Source organism: Mus caroli, unplaced genomic scaffold (genome assembly GCF_978045245.1).
Source record: "Mus caroli unplaced genomic scaffold, Mus_caroli_1 scaffold_19, whole genome shotgun sequence".
Classification (NCBI taxonomy): Eukaryota; Metazoa; Chordata; class Mammalia; order Rodentia; family Muridae; genus Mus; species Mus caroli.
In genome coordinates this window covers 46,922,079-46,940,030 of record NW_028227274.1, presented here as the reverse complement: position 1 = coordinate 46,940,030, position 17,952 = coordinate 46,922,079, and the positions used below count along the sequence as shown (strand labels likewise).

General features: G+C 36.4%; 1 pseudogene; it reads right to left on the bottom strand.

Moving 5' to 3' along the window:
• Positions 1-16,510: 16,510 nt before the first annotated feature.
• Positions 16,511-17,554, bottom strand: LOC147000290 (high mobility group protein B1 pseudogene; annotated as a pseudogene).
• Positions 17,555-17,952: the final 398 nt, after the last annotated feature.

The window sequence follows — 17,952 nt, the reverse complement described above, 5'->3', positions numbered from 1 at the left end:
CTAGCAGAAAATATTGGCAAGAGCATATCCAACAAAGAAGCTGTATGAAGAAGATATAGATAAATGTTGTAACTAGTGAATAATAATATAAAACCAACAAAAATTCAAAAGTATTTTTACATATATATAATATAAATATGCTTAAAATATCCAATATCATTCATCTTTAAGAAAAATTCCAGCAAAATTCCAATAAGCTATCACAGCATGTATTTTTAAGAGCCACCATATTGTGAGAATTTTGAATATTCACTAAAATTGGTAAAATTAGATAAGCAGCCTAAGCATTTATTTTTAAGAAGATGAAGTGATTGTAGCTCTCAAAAAAATCTGTTAGTAGGATTGTAAAATATTACAACCTCGGAAATCAGTTTACGGGTATCTTGAAAATGGATCCAGGGAAAATGAGTGCATACATTCAACACAAATATATAGGCCAGTGATAATTATGTTATCACAGAAGTCTAAATATATAAACAACATACAAAGTCACCAAAATTAAGAAATTATATATATATATATATATATATATATATATATATATATATATATATATAATCTCAGGCCAAGATGGGTTCAGTGCTGAATAAAATAAGGCTTTCAAGGAATTAACCCTGATCTTCCTCACATGTTGCTCACAATAGGGAAGGGATGCTACCAGACTCCTTTTGTAAAGCCATTGTTATAGTAGTCATGACAGAAACACTAAAATAAGCTTAACATTAAGTGTCTTAAAGCGGACTGCTATTATTGTGAAGAGAGATCATGACCAAGGCAACTCTTATAAAGGAAAACATTTAATTGATGACGACTTCCAGTTTCAGAGGTTCAGTCCATTATCATCATGCTGGGAAGCATGGCAGCAAGCAGGAAGACATAGTGCTGGAGAAGGAGCTGAGAGTTCTCCAGTTTTTTCTGCAGGCAGCAGAGGGGGACTATGTGGTTTTTGTTTCTGTTTTTGTGTTTTGACAAAGTCCAACATGTTTTTAATAAAAATTATAAGAAACAAGGAGTAAAAGGAATGTAGATCAGTATAGTAGCTATGGGTAGATAACTCTATATCCAACATAACACAGAGAAAAACTCAAAAGATTTTCTCTAAAATCAGGAATGAGTCAAAGGTACTCTACAGGTGATAATTTATTTTGTACCTTGAATAATTGTAGATTTCTGTGTCAACCACTATTTATTGCAAATAGAAGCTTCTCTGATAAGGACTGAAGGATGTATTGATCTATGAGTATAATAATGAAGTCATTAGTAGTTCATTTAATACTGTGACTATTTTAGCAAACTAGTAGTGGTAGTTTCTCCCCTAGGGCCTATTACTTGTAACTCATCTAGGCATTGATTCCAACAATGTTATCAGGTATAGTTTCACCTGGTGGAGCTCAAGTTTAATCCAATCAGAAAATAGTTGGTTCTTCCTAAAATGTTTGTGGCATTATAGTATCTTTGGACTCAGCTTACCAGACTGGTCATTATTGTCACTTACACCAAAGTTGTGTAAGAATGATAGATACTTTCCTCATTCGATAACATACCTAGGACCTTTAGCATTGTGAAAGCTAACAAGAAGAGTCAAGTCTTTCAGGAGAGAACCAAATTGATTTTTGTGTATTGCATGATTCAGGTATGTGGTATCTTTAGTAATGGAAACTTACCAACAACTCTGGAGGTATATAGGAGCATTGACAAAAGCCTGTAGTGTTTGAGGTTCTATAGAACCTATCTGGCTAATAAATCCAAAAGAATTTACTCACTGGGACCTTTATTTGTTAATCTGTGGTATCTAATAGGGGAATTGTTGCCCCAGTATAGAGTAACTTTTACTGTGTGTGTGTGTGTGTATGCAAGCTTGCTCAAGTTTACTTTTATTATAATGTTTTATGTATAAAGAAAGTGTAGGAAGATTTCTCATGTTTGAATTCTGAAATAGACTTGAGTATATTCAATCCCATGAAACTTTTTTTTTAAATCAGGGCAAGGTTGATACTACTATCTATTTGGTTTAAATGCATTAGTGATTAACACTAAGTCACCACTAATACATTGGTGTGACATTAAGGAAAGAAATAAAACACTCCCCTTAGAGTGATTATTTTCAAAGAGCAACTCTAGATTTGAATGTTCTACTTCCTTCTCTCTGTCTCCTCTATCTTCCCTTTGCCTCTTCTGTGTGTCTAAATCTGGGCCTGCCTTAAAGCTGTCCTTTGTTTGCCTGGGTGTGTTTGTCTTGTCACTGTGTTCTGTCTGTCTGTCTGTCTATCTCTCTCTCTCTCTCTCTCTCTCTCTCTCTCTCTCTATATATATATATATATATATATATATATATATAAGGTTGAGTCTCACATTTTTCTTTTAAGGGCACATTAAACAAATAGGCTGAGTACACAGTAGGTTATCAGTCTTAGGTCTTAAGTAACCACAGCACACATTTTTAACTTGAGCTATGAGATTCAACCAAATCCCAATCTCTTAGGACATATGATATTTTCATAATATTGTATATATATATATATATATATATATATATATATATAGAGAGAGAGAGAGAGAGAGAGAGAGAGACTCTGTGACTGTGTCTATAATAAGGGGCTTCACTCTGTATTGGTCAGACAGTACAGAAAACATCATAAGGAGAAAGAATGGGATACTTTACAGAAATCTTCAGTGTAGTTTTACAAGGAAGAAGTCACTGGCTCCAATTGATCCTAACTGACCCAGGAAACAGTACAGTAAACATGATTGTTTATCAACCAATATTTAGAAGTGGATATTTATTTTTAGAAGGTTTGCTTTTAACCTTGTTATTTGCTGCTTTCAGCAAAAGATGTAGTGTTTTGGGTCAGGGGCATGGATGGCTACATAATTTAAGATTACAGCAATGTATTAGCTTAGATTCTAAAAGTTGACTACATGGAAAATCTAAGAAATTTAAGGTTGAGTCTCACATTTTTCTTTTAAGGGCACATTAAACAAATAGGCTGAGTACACAGTAGGTTATCAGTCTTAGGTCTTAAGTAACCACAGCACACATTTTTAACTTGAGCTATGAGATTCAACCAAATCCCAATCTCTTAGGACATATGATATTTTCATAATATTGTATCACCATGACTGGACTCTTAGCTGAAAATAAGAATCTTATTATTTAGCTATATAATTTTCTGCAGGTACTTATCTTTGTTCTTTTCCCTGTTATGTTTTACCATACTCTGACAAAAGCAGAAAGTTTATTTGGCTCAAATTTCCAAGTTATGATGCATAATTGCAAAGAAGTCAAAGATAGAAACTGGAAGCACCTCCATTGGGGGCCCTGAGTTCCATCCTATAGATGACTGTGAGCATCCACTTCTGTATTTGCCAGGCACTGGCATAACCTCACTCGAGGCAGCTATATCAGGGTCCTTTCAGCAAAATCTTGCTGGCATATGAAATAGTGTCTGGGGGGGGGGCGTGGCATTGGTGGCTGATTATGAGGTGGATCCCCGGGTGGGGTAGCTGAAGGGGTCTACAGCCCTATAGGTGGAACAACAATATGAACTAACCAGTACCCCCAGAGCTTGTGTCTCTCGCTGCATATGTAGCAGAAGATGGCCTAGTCGGCCATCATTGGGAAGAGAGGCCCCTTGGTCTTGCAAATTTTATATGCCCCAGTACAGAGGAATGCCAGGGCCAAGAAGTGGAAGTGGGTGGGTAGGGGAACAGGATGGGGGAAGGGTATAGGGAACTTTTGGGATAGCATTTGAAATGTAAATAAAGAAAATATCTAACTTTAAAAAAAGAAAGAAACTGGAAGCAAGTGGCTGTATCACACCCATGGATTGTTTTCTCCATTTTTAAAAGTTCACCAACTACTGACTCTGATTAGAAAATGTTCCAAACCACGAGTAGATAATTAAGGTGGGTCATTCTGTATCAATTAAGACAATCAAAGCAATGCTGCACAGATATGCTGCAGGCCAACCTACTGTTGATAATGTTCCACTGAGAGTCCTTTCCCAAGAGATTTTAGAATGTGTCAAATTGACAATTAAAACTAACCATGAGAGTTGTTAATTTGAAATTTAAACCAAATCTATGTTAGAATATCTACTATGATTTTTTTCCAATATACTATTTAAACTTATTACTATATAATTGAAATAAAAATGGTCATGAATTGTTAATATATTTTTATTCAATATAAATTTAGTGTGTTAAATTAGTTTTATGTAATCTTTTCTAGTTTTTTCTTTCTAAAGGAAATTAATGTTTCTTCAAACTTTAGCAGCATGACTTTGCTATGCTTTTCTGGTTGTCAGAAGTCATTGTTTATTTCTCTTCATGCCTGAGTAGATTCAGAGTTGCATTGTTGCTCAACTGAAATGCCTGAGGCTCTGCGTGAGGAAATAATCTCTATTCTCTTGAAGTAGCCATTACTTTGCACACAAAATCACTGAGCAATCAAAAGGAATATTATCTAGCGTCCCTTCATTAATAGAAGATCTGAGGAAAGGTGAACAAAATTCAACTGTATAATGCTAAAATTTTAATCAATTGTTTTACTATTAGCCTGAAACAAACAAAAAAAGAATGTATTATGATTTTACCAGAATAGTTTAGGTCAGTGACCCCAAGAAAAATGATTGCTTTTGAATTACATCACATAATTTTTAAACTTATGATGGTGTTGGAATTCTTCTTTTTCTGATTTTTAGTGTTGAGGTATCCATCCAAGAATTATTGATCATTGTAAGAAATGCAGAAATATCATGTAGAAGACCAAGATTAAAATAATAAATACAATTAATTATCTGAAAAATAAGCTGATATTATTCCTATAGCAAGGATAAATATCTTTACTCATTTCTAATATTTATGCATTATCAGAAAATATATGCCTTACTTTATGTGTTTTTAAGCATTAAGGAACATATTTTGTTTAGGGAGTTTTTAAAAAAAAATATTGTATTGAGGTCCTTGAACCACTCTGACTTGAGCTTTTTGTTAGGTGATAAATATGGATCTATTTTCATTCTCCTTCATACAGATCAGCACCATTTATTGAAGATGCTTTCTCTTTTCCATTGTATGTGTTTGGCTTCTTTGTCAAAGATCAAGTGTCCATAGGTGTGAGGCTTAATTTCTGGGTCTTCGATTCTATTCCATTGATCAACCTGTCTGTCTCTGTACCAATACCATGTGGTCTTTATCACTATTGCTTTGTAGTACAGTTTCAGATCAGGGGTGTTGATTCCCTTGTAAGTTCTTTTATTGTTGAGAATTGTTTTGGCTATCCTGGAATTTTTTTTTCCATATGAAGTAGAAAATTTCTCATTCCAAGTCTGTGAAGAATTGTGTTGGAATTTTGATGGAGATTGCATTGAATCTGTAGATTGCTTTTGGTAAGGTGACCCTTTTCACTATGTTAATCCTAACAATTCATGACCATGGGAGCACTTTTCATCTTCTGAAGTCTTCGATTTCTTTCTTCAGGGATTTGAAGTTCTTGTCATACAGATCCTTCCCTTGCCTCGTAAGAGGTACATCAAGATATTTTATACTCTTTGTGGCTATTTTGAAGGGTTGTGTTTCCCCTACATCTTTCTCACTCTGTTTCCAGCAGTCTCAACTAACCCTGTTCTCAGGAAACTCCCAGAGATTGAGACACCAATCAGCTAGCATATGTAAAATAAATATTATATTTATTTACATTCCAAATGTTGCCCTGTTTCCCCACTGAGAGTTCTTCATTCCATCACCCTCTCCTTTGTCTCTGAGAAAGGCTCTCACTCCTCACCCTCCCCCACCAGCCCAGTTATACCACTTCCCTAGAGCATCAAGTCTCTACAGGATTAGGTACATCCTCTCCCACTGAGACCAGACCACTCTGCTGCATGTGTGCCAGAGTGACAGACTAGCACATGAATACTCTTTGGTCGGTGGTTTAGACTCTAGAATATTCTAGGTGTCCAGATTACTTGATCCTGTTGATCATCCTAGGGGATTGCAATCCTCTTCAGCTCCTTCAATCCTTCCCCTAATTCTTCTATGGAGGTGACTTTAGCACAACATGGCATCATTAAGTGTCAAGGTTTGGTGTAGTGGTATATAGATCCAAAGTTGGGCCAGTTCCTGGATGGCCTTTTCTTCAGAATCTGCTCCATTTTTGTCCTTGCATTTCTTTTAGATGGGAACAATTTTGGGTCAAAATTTTAAAGATAGGTTGATATAACACCATCCCTCCAACTGAGGACCCTGTCTATCTACTAGAGTTTGTCTTTTCTGGTTCCATCTCCCCACTGTTAGGCATTTTCTCTAAGATCATCTCCATTGTGTCCTGGGAAACTCTGACATCCCAGGTCTCTGGAACTTTCTAGAGGTTCCCCCAACCCCCAAACCTGCACATTTCCATTCATTCTCCTGATGCAAATCAAAATGACTCTGAGATTCCACCTTACACCAATCAGAATGGCTAAGATCAAAAAATACAAGTGAAAGCACATGCTGGTGAGGATGTGGAGAAAGAGGAACACTCTTCCACTGCTGGTGGGATTGCAAATTGGTACAACCACTCTGGAAATCAATCTGGCAGTTCCTGAGAAAACTGGAAATATTTCTAGTTGGAGACCTAGCTATACATCTCCTGTGCATACCACAAGGACACATGTTCTACTATGTTTATAGCAGGCTTATTTGTAATATCCAGAAGTTGGAAACAACCCAGATGTCCCTCAACTGAAGAATGGATACAGATAATGTAGGCCATTCATACAATGAGAAACAAGGAAATCATGAACTTTTCAAGCAAATGGATGGAACTAGAAAATATCATCCTGAGTGACCCCTTCAATCTCACTTAGAAAGGGGAGCAAAATATTCATGGGAAGTAGAGGGAGGGACTGACCAGGGTGGGACAGGTGAGCGGGAGGTATAAGGGGGGCAGGATTAGGTATGTGGGGTAGGCAGAAGAGAAGCCCAGATGACCAGCAAAATGAATTATTTAGGGATATTTCTTGGCCTGGCATGGTGGCACACGCCTTTAATGCCAGCAATCAGGAGGCAGAGGCAGGTGGATTTCTGAGTTCAAGTCCAGCCTGGTCTACAAAGTAAGTTCCAGGACAGCCAGGGCTATTAAAAAAGAGAGAGAGAGAGAGGGATATTTTTTTTTAAGTTCATGTTATAAGAAGACTAAAGATAGTATGAAATGATTGATAATGGCTTACAACCTTAGTTATGTACCTCCATCTGCTACAAATATTTGTTGTGATTATGAGCAGATCTACTAATATTTAACTAAAAATAACTTTAATAAATCTATAAAATTTAATAAATATATGTATGTTTATATACATACACACATATTGAAAATATACACAGGCTTAGCATATATACATACACACATGTATATATACATACATGCATACATACATACATCATATTATATCACTTGCTTTAAAAAATGTAAAAGTTTTGGATTGATATTGACTGTAACCACCTGGCATGTTACCATTAACACATATTATATAACCTGGATAAATCCATTGTAGGAATACTTTCCCCTTATATATTGATAAGGAATATGAGATTCAGGAACCAAGAATGAATGGATTTTCAGTCTCAATATATTTTACTGAGCATAAAAAACTTGCACAGATTATTCAAGTTCACTTAATGTCGATTAATTAATGCACAGCAGGACTTCTGATCATGTAGATAAGTCTTCCATCCAGTACTTCCAGGAGAGTAAGAAATGCTGAACAGGATGATCACAGCAAACAGAAGCATGGCAGTATTTCCTCTGTGTAAAATGAATTACTGTTGTCTGTCATCATGGAGCAGAGGGTAAGAGAGTTGCATGTGTTCCTTTACCTGTACCTAAGATAGGCAGATAATGAAATCAGGGTTTTCTTCTAACTATTTTCAGTAAACTAGTTTTCATATTAGTATTGTAACATGAAGACAATGGCATCTATTTATCACTGATAATGAGGCAACATTAACAGCTTTAGAGAGTATTTCCTTCAGCAAAGCAGAACATCACAGTAGCACACTGGCATGCTGACTTCCTGCATGTGTGTACAGCCAACCCTGCTCCTGTACCTCCACTCTGCGAATCCATTTCAAGTCAATTCATTGTCCTAATGGGAAGAACCTATTTTAAGCATACTTAAAGAATAGCTCTAAGATCTTAAGGAAAGTACTGTAAGTAGTTTGTGCTTGTGTTCCAAAGTCTATTGTTAGTGAGGACATTTGTAGGAAGGCACATAGTTTTCTGTAAGAAACAGACTCTCTGTGGGGTTCTAATATAAATAGTTTGGCCTACTTACCAGTGTGGATGAAAAGTCTCCTTTACCTATCAAGTTCTAGATAGACAATCACTTTTAAAGATCATCTGATACTTTCAGGGCCTGATTATTTGAAGCTTGTATTGTTTTGTTGTAGGGTCTCTTACAAGCATAGATGACACAAGTTTAAAAAAGAATTGATTCTGTAAAGATTTTTGAAATTACATAAAACACAAATAGTTCACAAATCATTTGTTTCCTTGTATTTACAAATCATCACCAAATGATGCTATGAGGGCTGGGGAGGAAATGCCTATAAAGAGGGTAACACATTTCTTATGTTTATTTTAATGAGAACACAGGTTAGTGGGAATTGCAGTGCATTGTGCACTTTTCAGTGTTATTTACTGTCTTTTAAAGTGAAATGGTACTGGTACAAGACATTCAATAGGAAAAAATCAAATTAAGATAGAAGCTTGAAGGCTTGCTTTTTTTTTTTTTTTTTTTGGCTTTATAACAAAAGAACATCTATTGTGTGTGCACCAAAGAGAGGCAATACAGAACGTCAGATAGGTGAGAGAGTGTCTTATTTCCATCACTGCTGGAAGATTCATATATAGGATTCCACTTTAAGCCACAGCTGGAGAAGGTTATTACTGATGTAATTTGAAAACAAGTTAAGAATCAAATATAAAAGAGGAAATATTCTTCCTTTGAAGATTTGAAAAAGAAACAATAGAAAATCTGTCTCATATGATTGGGGAAATTATTAATATTATGTTGCTAAAAAAAAGGTAAATGTGGTTACCATGTTTTAAGACCTGACCAAAATATTAAGTGTTTCTCACATAACATCACCAGTTACAGCAACCTTTACGAGGGTAAAACTCAAGCGGTTGTTAATAGTTCAGTTAGGGTGGGCAGTTTTGGGTGTTTCTTAGCTCCACAGTTTAGTATTGAATCCTTAAGATTTAAAGTTACTCAATTTTGTCATGCCTCTGAATATAGCTAACTTAAGTTTTTAATTGTCATGTGTTGATTTTTTCAGAATGGTTTCATTGTATTTTCTTACATGTCTATAGGGCACTTTGATTATTTCTTTTTTGTTTCTCATCTTTTCTGACAGTCTCCATCCTTTCCTTAAATTCCCCACTTCTCCTTCCAAGTATTTTCTCTTTAAATCTAGATTGTCATGTGAGAGCAAACAGGAGATATTTGTCTCCTGGTTATGGCTTATTTCAGTTAACATGATGACCTATCATCCTGCAAATAACATAATCGCATTCCTCTTTAGGCTGAAAAATATTTTACATACACATCATCAGACATCATAGTGTAGAAAAGATATAACTCAACCGATTCACAACTTGTTGGCACTTGGTTAATCACTTCTGAGGGTGAAAATGCTATTGTCAAGTCTCCTCATTTACTAGACATTTCATTGTAAATCTTCAGCACTTTGTTCATTATTTATATCCCTACATGTGAATGAAATACAAAAGATGTGTTGTTTTCTGGTTTATGCAGTTTCTCAGCATTATTGGAAGTCAAGCTTGCTTTGGTCTTTCCTTAGGGTATGGAGTAGGTTGGTCTCCATGTGGATGAAAATCTGTTTTATTTTCTTAATCCCTCACCAGAAGTCTAGCTCAAGGTAGGCATGCATTTCTTTTATCCTAAATATCTTCCAAACTTGAACAAGCTCTGATATCCACCTTTAATCCATGAATCCCAAAGTGACCTTTTTAGTGATAAAAGTAAGAGTCTTTAAGTGGCTTACCTTTCAGTTTTCTACAATCTTTGTTTGTTTGTTTCCGATATGGGCACTCTGTGATAGTCCTGGCTGTCATGGTTCTAGGCATATAGCACAGACTGACCTTGAGCTTGTTGTTGTTATATTGACTCATCCTCCTAAGTTCTGGTATGTGCCACTAGACACAACTTTTAGTGCTTTCCAGAACTCTTGCTGATACGGATAGATGTCTCTTTAAAATGATTTTCAAATCTCTTCAGCCTCGGGACTTGAGAAGCACTAAATTCTTCTTTCTACTGTAGTGATCATGGTCCTGCCTACCCCATAATACTCTCAAATGCTCTTTCCTGTTTTCATCTGTTTTCTTTGCCTTATATAACTCTGTCTCATTGTTTATGTTTCTCCTGACCAGTTCAAATTCCCCATTGTAATTTGTCATGTGAGTCAGGACAAACTTCTTGGCTAGAATTTTAATTTATATTAATTTTATATTTCACTAGATGAGGTAGTTAGTTTTTTTGTCAACTTGACACCAACTAGAATCAACTGGGAAGAAGGAACCTCATTTGAGGGATATCTCCTTCTGATTGGTCAGTGGGCATTTGTAAGGGATTTTGATGATTAGTGGTTCATATGAGAGAACTCTATCCACTGTATAGAGTATCATCCTGTGCTTTTGGTCCTGTATTATATAAGAATGGTAGTTGGGCAAGCTAGTAAGCAATGTTCTTCTATGGTTTCTACTTCGTGTTGTTTCCTCAAGTTTCTGCCTTGATTCCCTTCAATCATTGGTGATGGCTATTCTTGGCTGTCAACTTGGCTACATATGGAATGAACTTCAATCCAAAAGTGAGAACACACATGTGAGAGATTGTTTTCCTTGATTCAAAGTTGGCAAATCCACTTTTAATCCAGACCTTTGAAGTAGGAAGGCACAAATTTTGATCCAAATCATGGGAAAGACATATCTTTAATCTGGGCCATACCTTCTGTTGGCAGTCTATACAAGTATAAAGATGAAGGACGTTGTTGCTTTTTGCCTGTTCATCTTTGCCTTGCTAACACACCCATTCCTTTATGGCACTGGAGCCTAATTCTTTGGGATTCCATCATATTCTCAAGATAAGATGAGACATCCAGCCTTGTGGACTAAGCAATTACTGTATTCTTGAACTTCCCATTAATAGCTAGCCATTGTTGATTAGCTGGACTGCAGCTTGTAAATCATGCAAATAAATCATATATATATATTACAATAAATAATAAATTATATAGTATATTAGCATATTAACATATATAATAAATGATAACAATTCTTTATATCTATATATGTTTATAACACATATATATCTTTCTCTCTGTAATCTTTCTTTCATTATGTAAGTTCTGTTACTCTAGAGAACCCTGATTTCCCTTCCCCCAAAGCTAGTTTAGTGTTTTGTTAACTGTTAAAAAGCAAACAAAAATACTAGATGTCAAAACATTATTCATTAACTTTTCTTTTTTTCACTTTATATTCCCATTACTTACACAATGGTAAAATATAGGACAACCCTAGTATATATTCTTAAATGAACATTAATACTCATGTGTTTTATGCAATAAACATACAAATATTCAAATTATTAAAAAATGGAAGAAGGCTAGCTGAATAGCAATCAGGAGTAAACATTCTGGAGAACTCTGGGTGACTGAAAACTTTATGGGTAAGCAAATGAATTGAGATGATGAGACTGTCGTAAACACTTTTCAAAAGGCTTCCTCTGGTTACTGGATAGCTAATTGCGTGCGTTCCCATTAACTATTCCCTCTGTTCTCTTGTTAACATATAGATTTTTTTCATATAACACTATATTAAATATCATTACTTTGATACTAGTTCTAGGGGCCTCAGCTGAATGTTTCCAGGTCCTTTCCTTTTATTGAATAATGAAAAAAAAATCAAACAAATTCAAAAGAAATAACAAGAAAATTATTCAAAACAAGTGATAGACCAGATTGGAAATGCTCTGTCAAGACCAACAGCAGTCCACATGAATGAGGGTCACCCAAGTGTTATGATTATGGTTTATGGCCTCGTTTTATGTAGTTTGAGAGTAGGAGATTTGTTGCTGACAGCCCTAGATAGCATCATGGGTCTCTGCTTTGAGAAAGTTTTATCATATACGTCTTTGCTTACTACACATCTTTTCCCATACAGCATCTGATTTTCATTGTTTATATCCCGAATTATGTACTATTCCGATTATGATGCTGAGTAAGGGATTATCTCTAAAAGTTCGTGTTGAGGACATGAATTACCTTACAGGGCATACAATCCAAAGCAGTTTAGACCAAATCAGCTCATCTCTCAAGGTTACAGGATGTGTTCTTCAAAGTGTTTGATTAGAAACAGATTGTTAGCAATGGATTGCTGAGAGGAGTGAATTTCCTGCCTGTATTGAATCAGGTATATCGTACATTCTGAGGAAAGGTGAGAGGTTCTAGATTTTGAATCCTTTGCTTTATGTGTTGTTAAGAACATAGCCCATGCAAATTGAATCCTACTTTTCTAAACAAATAGGCCTCAACTGGATGATGGCACCTAAGCAGAATAGAAAGCCAAGAACAGCAGACTTGAAATGTAGCTCAAAGGTAAACTGCTTGCCTAGCATTTGGGAGGACCTGGGTTCAGTTAATACTAAAGGACAAACAGAAAAACATCAATTTTTAGAAAATGACCAATCTACTCCATCTCTACCTCATATGATAGCTCTTTTTCATAAATATTAGTTCTACTCTGTTTCTCTTTATCTCTATATATCTCACAGATAAATATTAAGTCCTCAAACTATACCAAAACTTTATTTCTTTCAACACTTTTCAAGAGACTGTAATCTAGGTAGATTTCACTAAATCAGTCCTCCCCAATACCATAGCTGTCCTTAGTTTTCTCTGACATAATATCTACCTTGATGAGATAGGCCATTAAATCCAACTTTATCTGACCCCTGAGGAACTATTGGAAGTCTTTTCGTGAGAACACTTATGTTAGAAAGATCATTAAAGCCCACGTAAGATCATGTGCAGCAGACTCTCCTGCACTAGTGTATGTTGCAAGGCTGACAGGAAATAACTACAGTGCTTGGAGAAGAGAGGAACATGCAAGTTGGGAAAACCAAATTGTTCCTACATTGAAGTGTGTTGTGGGTGGATGGGAAGCATTTATAGAAGATAAATAATAGTACAACAGAGTGTTTTCTGAATTCATGAGAAAATGAGAGACACATTAGTGTTGTCTGTTTCATGCTTTCAACTAACAGACATAGAAATGAAATAAATGGGGGAGCTCAAGAGAAATAGATAGTAAGTGTACATTCTCATTTGTAAGGATTCCGGTTTCTCTGGTTGAAAACGAATACCCAAAGTTGGCATCTGCCTAGGCCTGAGAGATTTTGAGAAAACCTGATCTGTCACGTTTTGCATATTGTTTATGTCTACGCATTTTCATGTGTTAAGATGCACTCATCCCTAAGAGGCTGGAAACGTAATCATTCTGTGGTATGTGTTACTGGATTTAGGAGCCTCATCTTAGAGAATGCCAGCTCTTCCTTCAGCACTCTTGAGTACTCTGTGGTTTATTATATTAGTGTTAGTCATGTGAGGATAACCTCTCCATATTGACATGTCATATCAACAGTTATTGACATTATTTGACGTCCTTAGACAGACATATTGTTGAGATTTCATGAGTTTAGTTTCTCTGTTGTATTTAGGAGCACAGACTTGCAGCTGCCTTCCCGGTCCTCGCATCAACTTATGTCCCCTCATCTGCAATGTTTCCTGAGCATTGGGTGCAGGATTTGCATGTAGAGGCATCAACTGAAGCTGGGTGCATGATACTTTTGTACCTTCATGAAGATCTGGTCATGTAGGTCATTGAGGGTCATAAACATTACAGCTACATCAGACTGGTTGATACTTTTCTTTCATTGGATGCTTGCATAGCATTTTCTGGTACTATGAACTCCAGGCCACAGGGATGAGACTATGGATTCATATTCAAATTAAATCCTCTGAGTCCTTTGTTTAAAATGTGTTTTGCTTTTAGCACTCAGGATTACCTTAATGTTCTAGAAGGCCAGCAAGTGGCAGCAGTAATATCCTATCTAAATGTATGGAAGTGCCTACTATTTTGTTGTCTAACAACTTGAAACTGAGTTTCTCATGCCTTGTACTGGGGAATTTTCTTCAATAGTCTATGGGTTTTGAGGATCATGGCCATCCTAAGTAGCATAAACTCATATAAAATTATATGTGCATATGTTTTATGTATTATATATAATTTTAGGTAAAAACAAAACATAACTTCTTAAGGCTTCATCAAACATTAGTGTTATTTGTTCCTTTTCCCACATTTTTCTTCTGTATTATCTGTCTCTTTTCAATTAAAATCTCTCCTTGGTTTTTCTAATTTTTCCTTTCTTATAACCTGTATCCTATTACTCCCTCTCTAGCGCTCCCACTGCACCATGGGAGTCCCTTTTATTTTCTTGATTTCTTCAGTTACTCCAGCTTGGATGCTAACATCTGACTGTTTGTAGAAAGGAGTCACAGATAACAGAGAGCAGGTTGCATTTGTCTTTCTGGATTTGAGTTACTTGACTCATTCTAGTGTTTTCTAACTCCATCCATTTGCCTGAGAATTCATGGTTCCATTTTTATTTACAATTGAAGAGTATTCCACTGTGTATCGGTGCCACATTTCCATTACCCATTCATCTATTGAAGAACATTTAAATTGCTTCCATTTCTTAGCTATTATGAATGTAGTGGTAATGAACATTGCTGAGCAAATATCTGTGGTATGAGATGTCTGGTCCTTTGGACACATGCCAACGAGTGGTATAACTGGGTCATATGGTAGATTTATTTTTAGTTTTTGAGAATTCTCCATTCTGATTTCCAGAGTAGCTGGACCAGTTTGCATCCACACCTACAGTGAAAGAGAATTTCTTTTTCTCCATATCCTTACCAGTATTGTTATTAGTTCTTCCTTCCTTTTTTCCCTCCCTCCCTCCCTCCCTCCCTCCCTCCCTCCCTCCCTCCCTCTGTCCCTCCCTCCCTCCTTCTTTCCCTCCCTCTCTCCTTCTCTTCCTTCCTTCCTTCCTTCCTTCCTTCCTTCCTTCCTTCCTTCCTTCCTTCCTTCCTTCCTCTCTTTCTTTCTTTCTTTCTTTCTTTCTTTCTTTCTTTCTTTCTTTCTTTCTTTCTTTCTTCCCTCCCTTCTTCCCTTCCTCCCTCCCTCCCTCCCTTCTTCCTTCCTTCCTTCCTTCCTTCCTTCCTTCCTTCCTTCCTCCCTCCCTTCTTTCCCCCCTCCCTCCCTCCCTTCTTCCTTCCTTCCTTTCTCCATTCCTTCCTTTTTTCCTTCCATTCTTTTTTCCTTCCTTTCATCTGTCCTTCTTTGGTAGTGGTGTATAGAACAGTTACAGATTTTTGTACTTGATTTTGTATCCTACCACTTTGCCAAAACTGGTGATCATTTCTAGAAGTTGTCTGGTAGAATATCTGGCATCTGCTATGTATAATGTATAATAACTACAAATAGATGTCACAACATCTACAAATGTAAAGAATTTGATTTTTTTTAGTCCTTAATTTTGTTGCATTGCTTTGTTGAAGACAATATTAAAAAAGAGTGGGGATATTGTATAGGTCTGTCTGGTTCCTGATTATAATGGGATTGCTTCCATTTTTTTTCTCCATCTAGAAACTAGGAACTGTAAATAACCACAATGTCCTCCAGTAGATGAATGAAGAATAGAAATGTAGTACAGACAGACATGGAATATTATTCATCTGTTAACAAAAATATTAATGTTGGTTGTAGTTTTGTCATATACAGTCTTTTGTATCTTGAGATACAAGATCTGTACATGGCTGACTTAGAAGTTGCTGTGGAGAACAGGCTCTTCTCCAAATTCACAGGACCTACTTGCATCTGCCTTCTAATGCTGGATTAAACATGGGAGCCACTTACTTCATATCAACCATTTTTCCCAAGTAGTTCACCTCAGATATTTCTCAGGAATACAAATACAGAATAACATGGTTATACTAAGCATCACTACCATTCAGTTTATCTGTCATATTGGTCACATCTTATATGCCAATGGCCAGGTGTATGTTATAGCTAAACATCAAATAGTACAGACATCAAACATGTCTATCACTATGGAAAACTCTATCAAAAGCAACAGTACTATGGACAGTTTCCACTAAGGATAGAAATTTTAACTATTAGAAATGAAGACTTTTTTTTTTCTAATAAAAAAAATTGTATTTACTTAGAAGCATTCAGAATGTCAACAAAACAGCCGCAATTTTTTTTTGCAATTACAGAGTGGTATTCAGTTAACAGAACAACAATTATCTTCGTATAAGCTGCATCAGAGACAACTGAAGATGAAAAAAATAAAACCCAAAAATAAAACCAAAGGGAAAAAAAAAAAAACTACTGTCCCCATATATAACTAATTTGTGCTGTGCACCAACAAGAACCTGCTTTAAATTTCCATGCCAATTTACAACCCCCAGACTGTACCAGGCAAGGTTAGTGGCTATTGAAAATACCACCAGGACAGGGCTATCTAAAGACACATTCGGTAGTGTGTTAACTATACAAAAAAAGACACTGTACAGTTTAAAAACAAATCTTACACAGCCTTACATTTCAATTTTTTTCTTTAAAAGGAGTGAGTTGTGTACAGGGGGGTTAAATGCTTTATAGACAAGAAAAAAAAAAACTGCGCTAGAACCAACTTATTCATCATCATCATCTTCTTCCTCATCTTCATCTTCCTCTTCTTCTTCCTCTTCCTCATCTTTTTTATCCTCCTCATCATCTTCCTCTTCCTTCTTTTTCTTGCTCTTTTCAGCCTTGACCACCCCCTTTTTTGCTGCATCAGGTTTTCCTTTAGCTCTGTAGGCAGCAATATCCTTCTCGTACTTCTCCTTCAGCTTGGCAGCTTTCTTCTCATAGGGCTGCTTGTCATCTGCTGCAGTGTTGTTCCACATCTCTCCTAGTTTCTTTGCAACATCACCAATGGATAAGCCAGGATGCTCGCCTTTGATTTTGGGGCGGTACTCAGAACAGAACAAGAAGAAGGCCGAAGGAGGCCTCTTGGGTGCATTGGGGTCCTTGAACTTCTTTTTGGTCTCCCCTTTGGGGGGGATGTAGGTTTTCATTTCTCTTTCATAACGAGCCTTGTCAGCCTTTGCCATATCTTCAAATTTCCCCTTTTCTTTAGCAGACATGGTCTTCCACCTCTCTGAGCACTTCTTGGAGAACTCTGAGAAGTTGACAGAAGCATCCGGGTGCTTCTTCTTGTGCTCCTCCCGGCAAGTTTGCACAAAGAATGCATATGAGGACATTTTGCCTCTCGGCTTCTTAGGATCTCCTTTGCCCATGTTTAGTTGATTTTCCTCCGCGAGGCACAGAGTCGCCCAGTGCCCGTCCGGCTCGCGCTTGCCCCGGCGCTGTCTCTATGGAGCTCAATGTAAATGCTTTCAAAGCAGAAGCTCTTAGAAACGTTAAAGTACAGTTTGATGAATTTCCCTCAAGCAGTCAATGCTGCTGTATAAAATCAAATCATAGCTTTCTAAGACCTCATTTTCTTCAGAGTAATCTTTTTTTTAGATATGCAAATTCTTATTGCCACTTCTTTCAGGTAAAGTGAATAATGAAATTGAAACCTCCACCAAGTAACAGAATAAGGAATAATAAAATCAGACTAAAATCTTGAATTCAAAATTGAAACTTTTACCTAGAAGCTTATCAACACAGAAAGAATTTAGAGGTTAACATGAAAAGGGTCAGACCCATCTCTCTGGTTCTTTTGGGTCTTTTCACAACACTGTGTTGTATTCAAAGACAAAGGCAGAACATTCTCT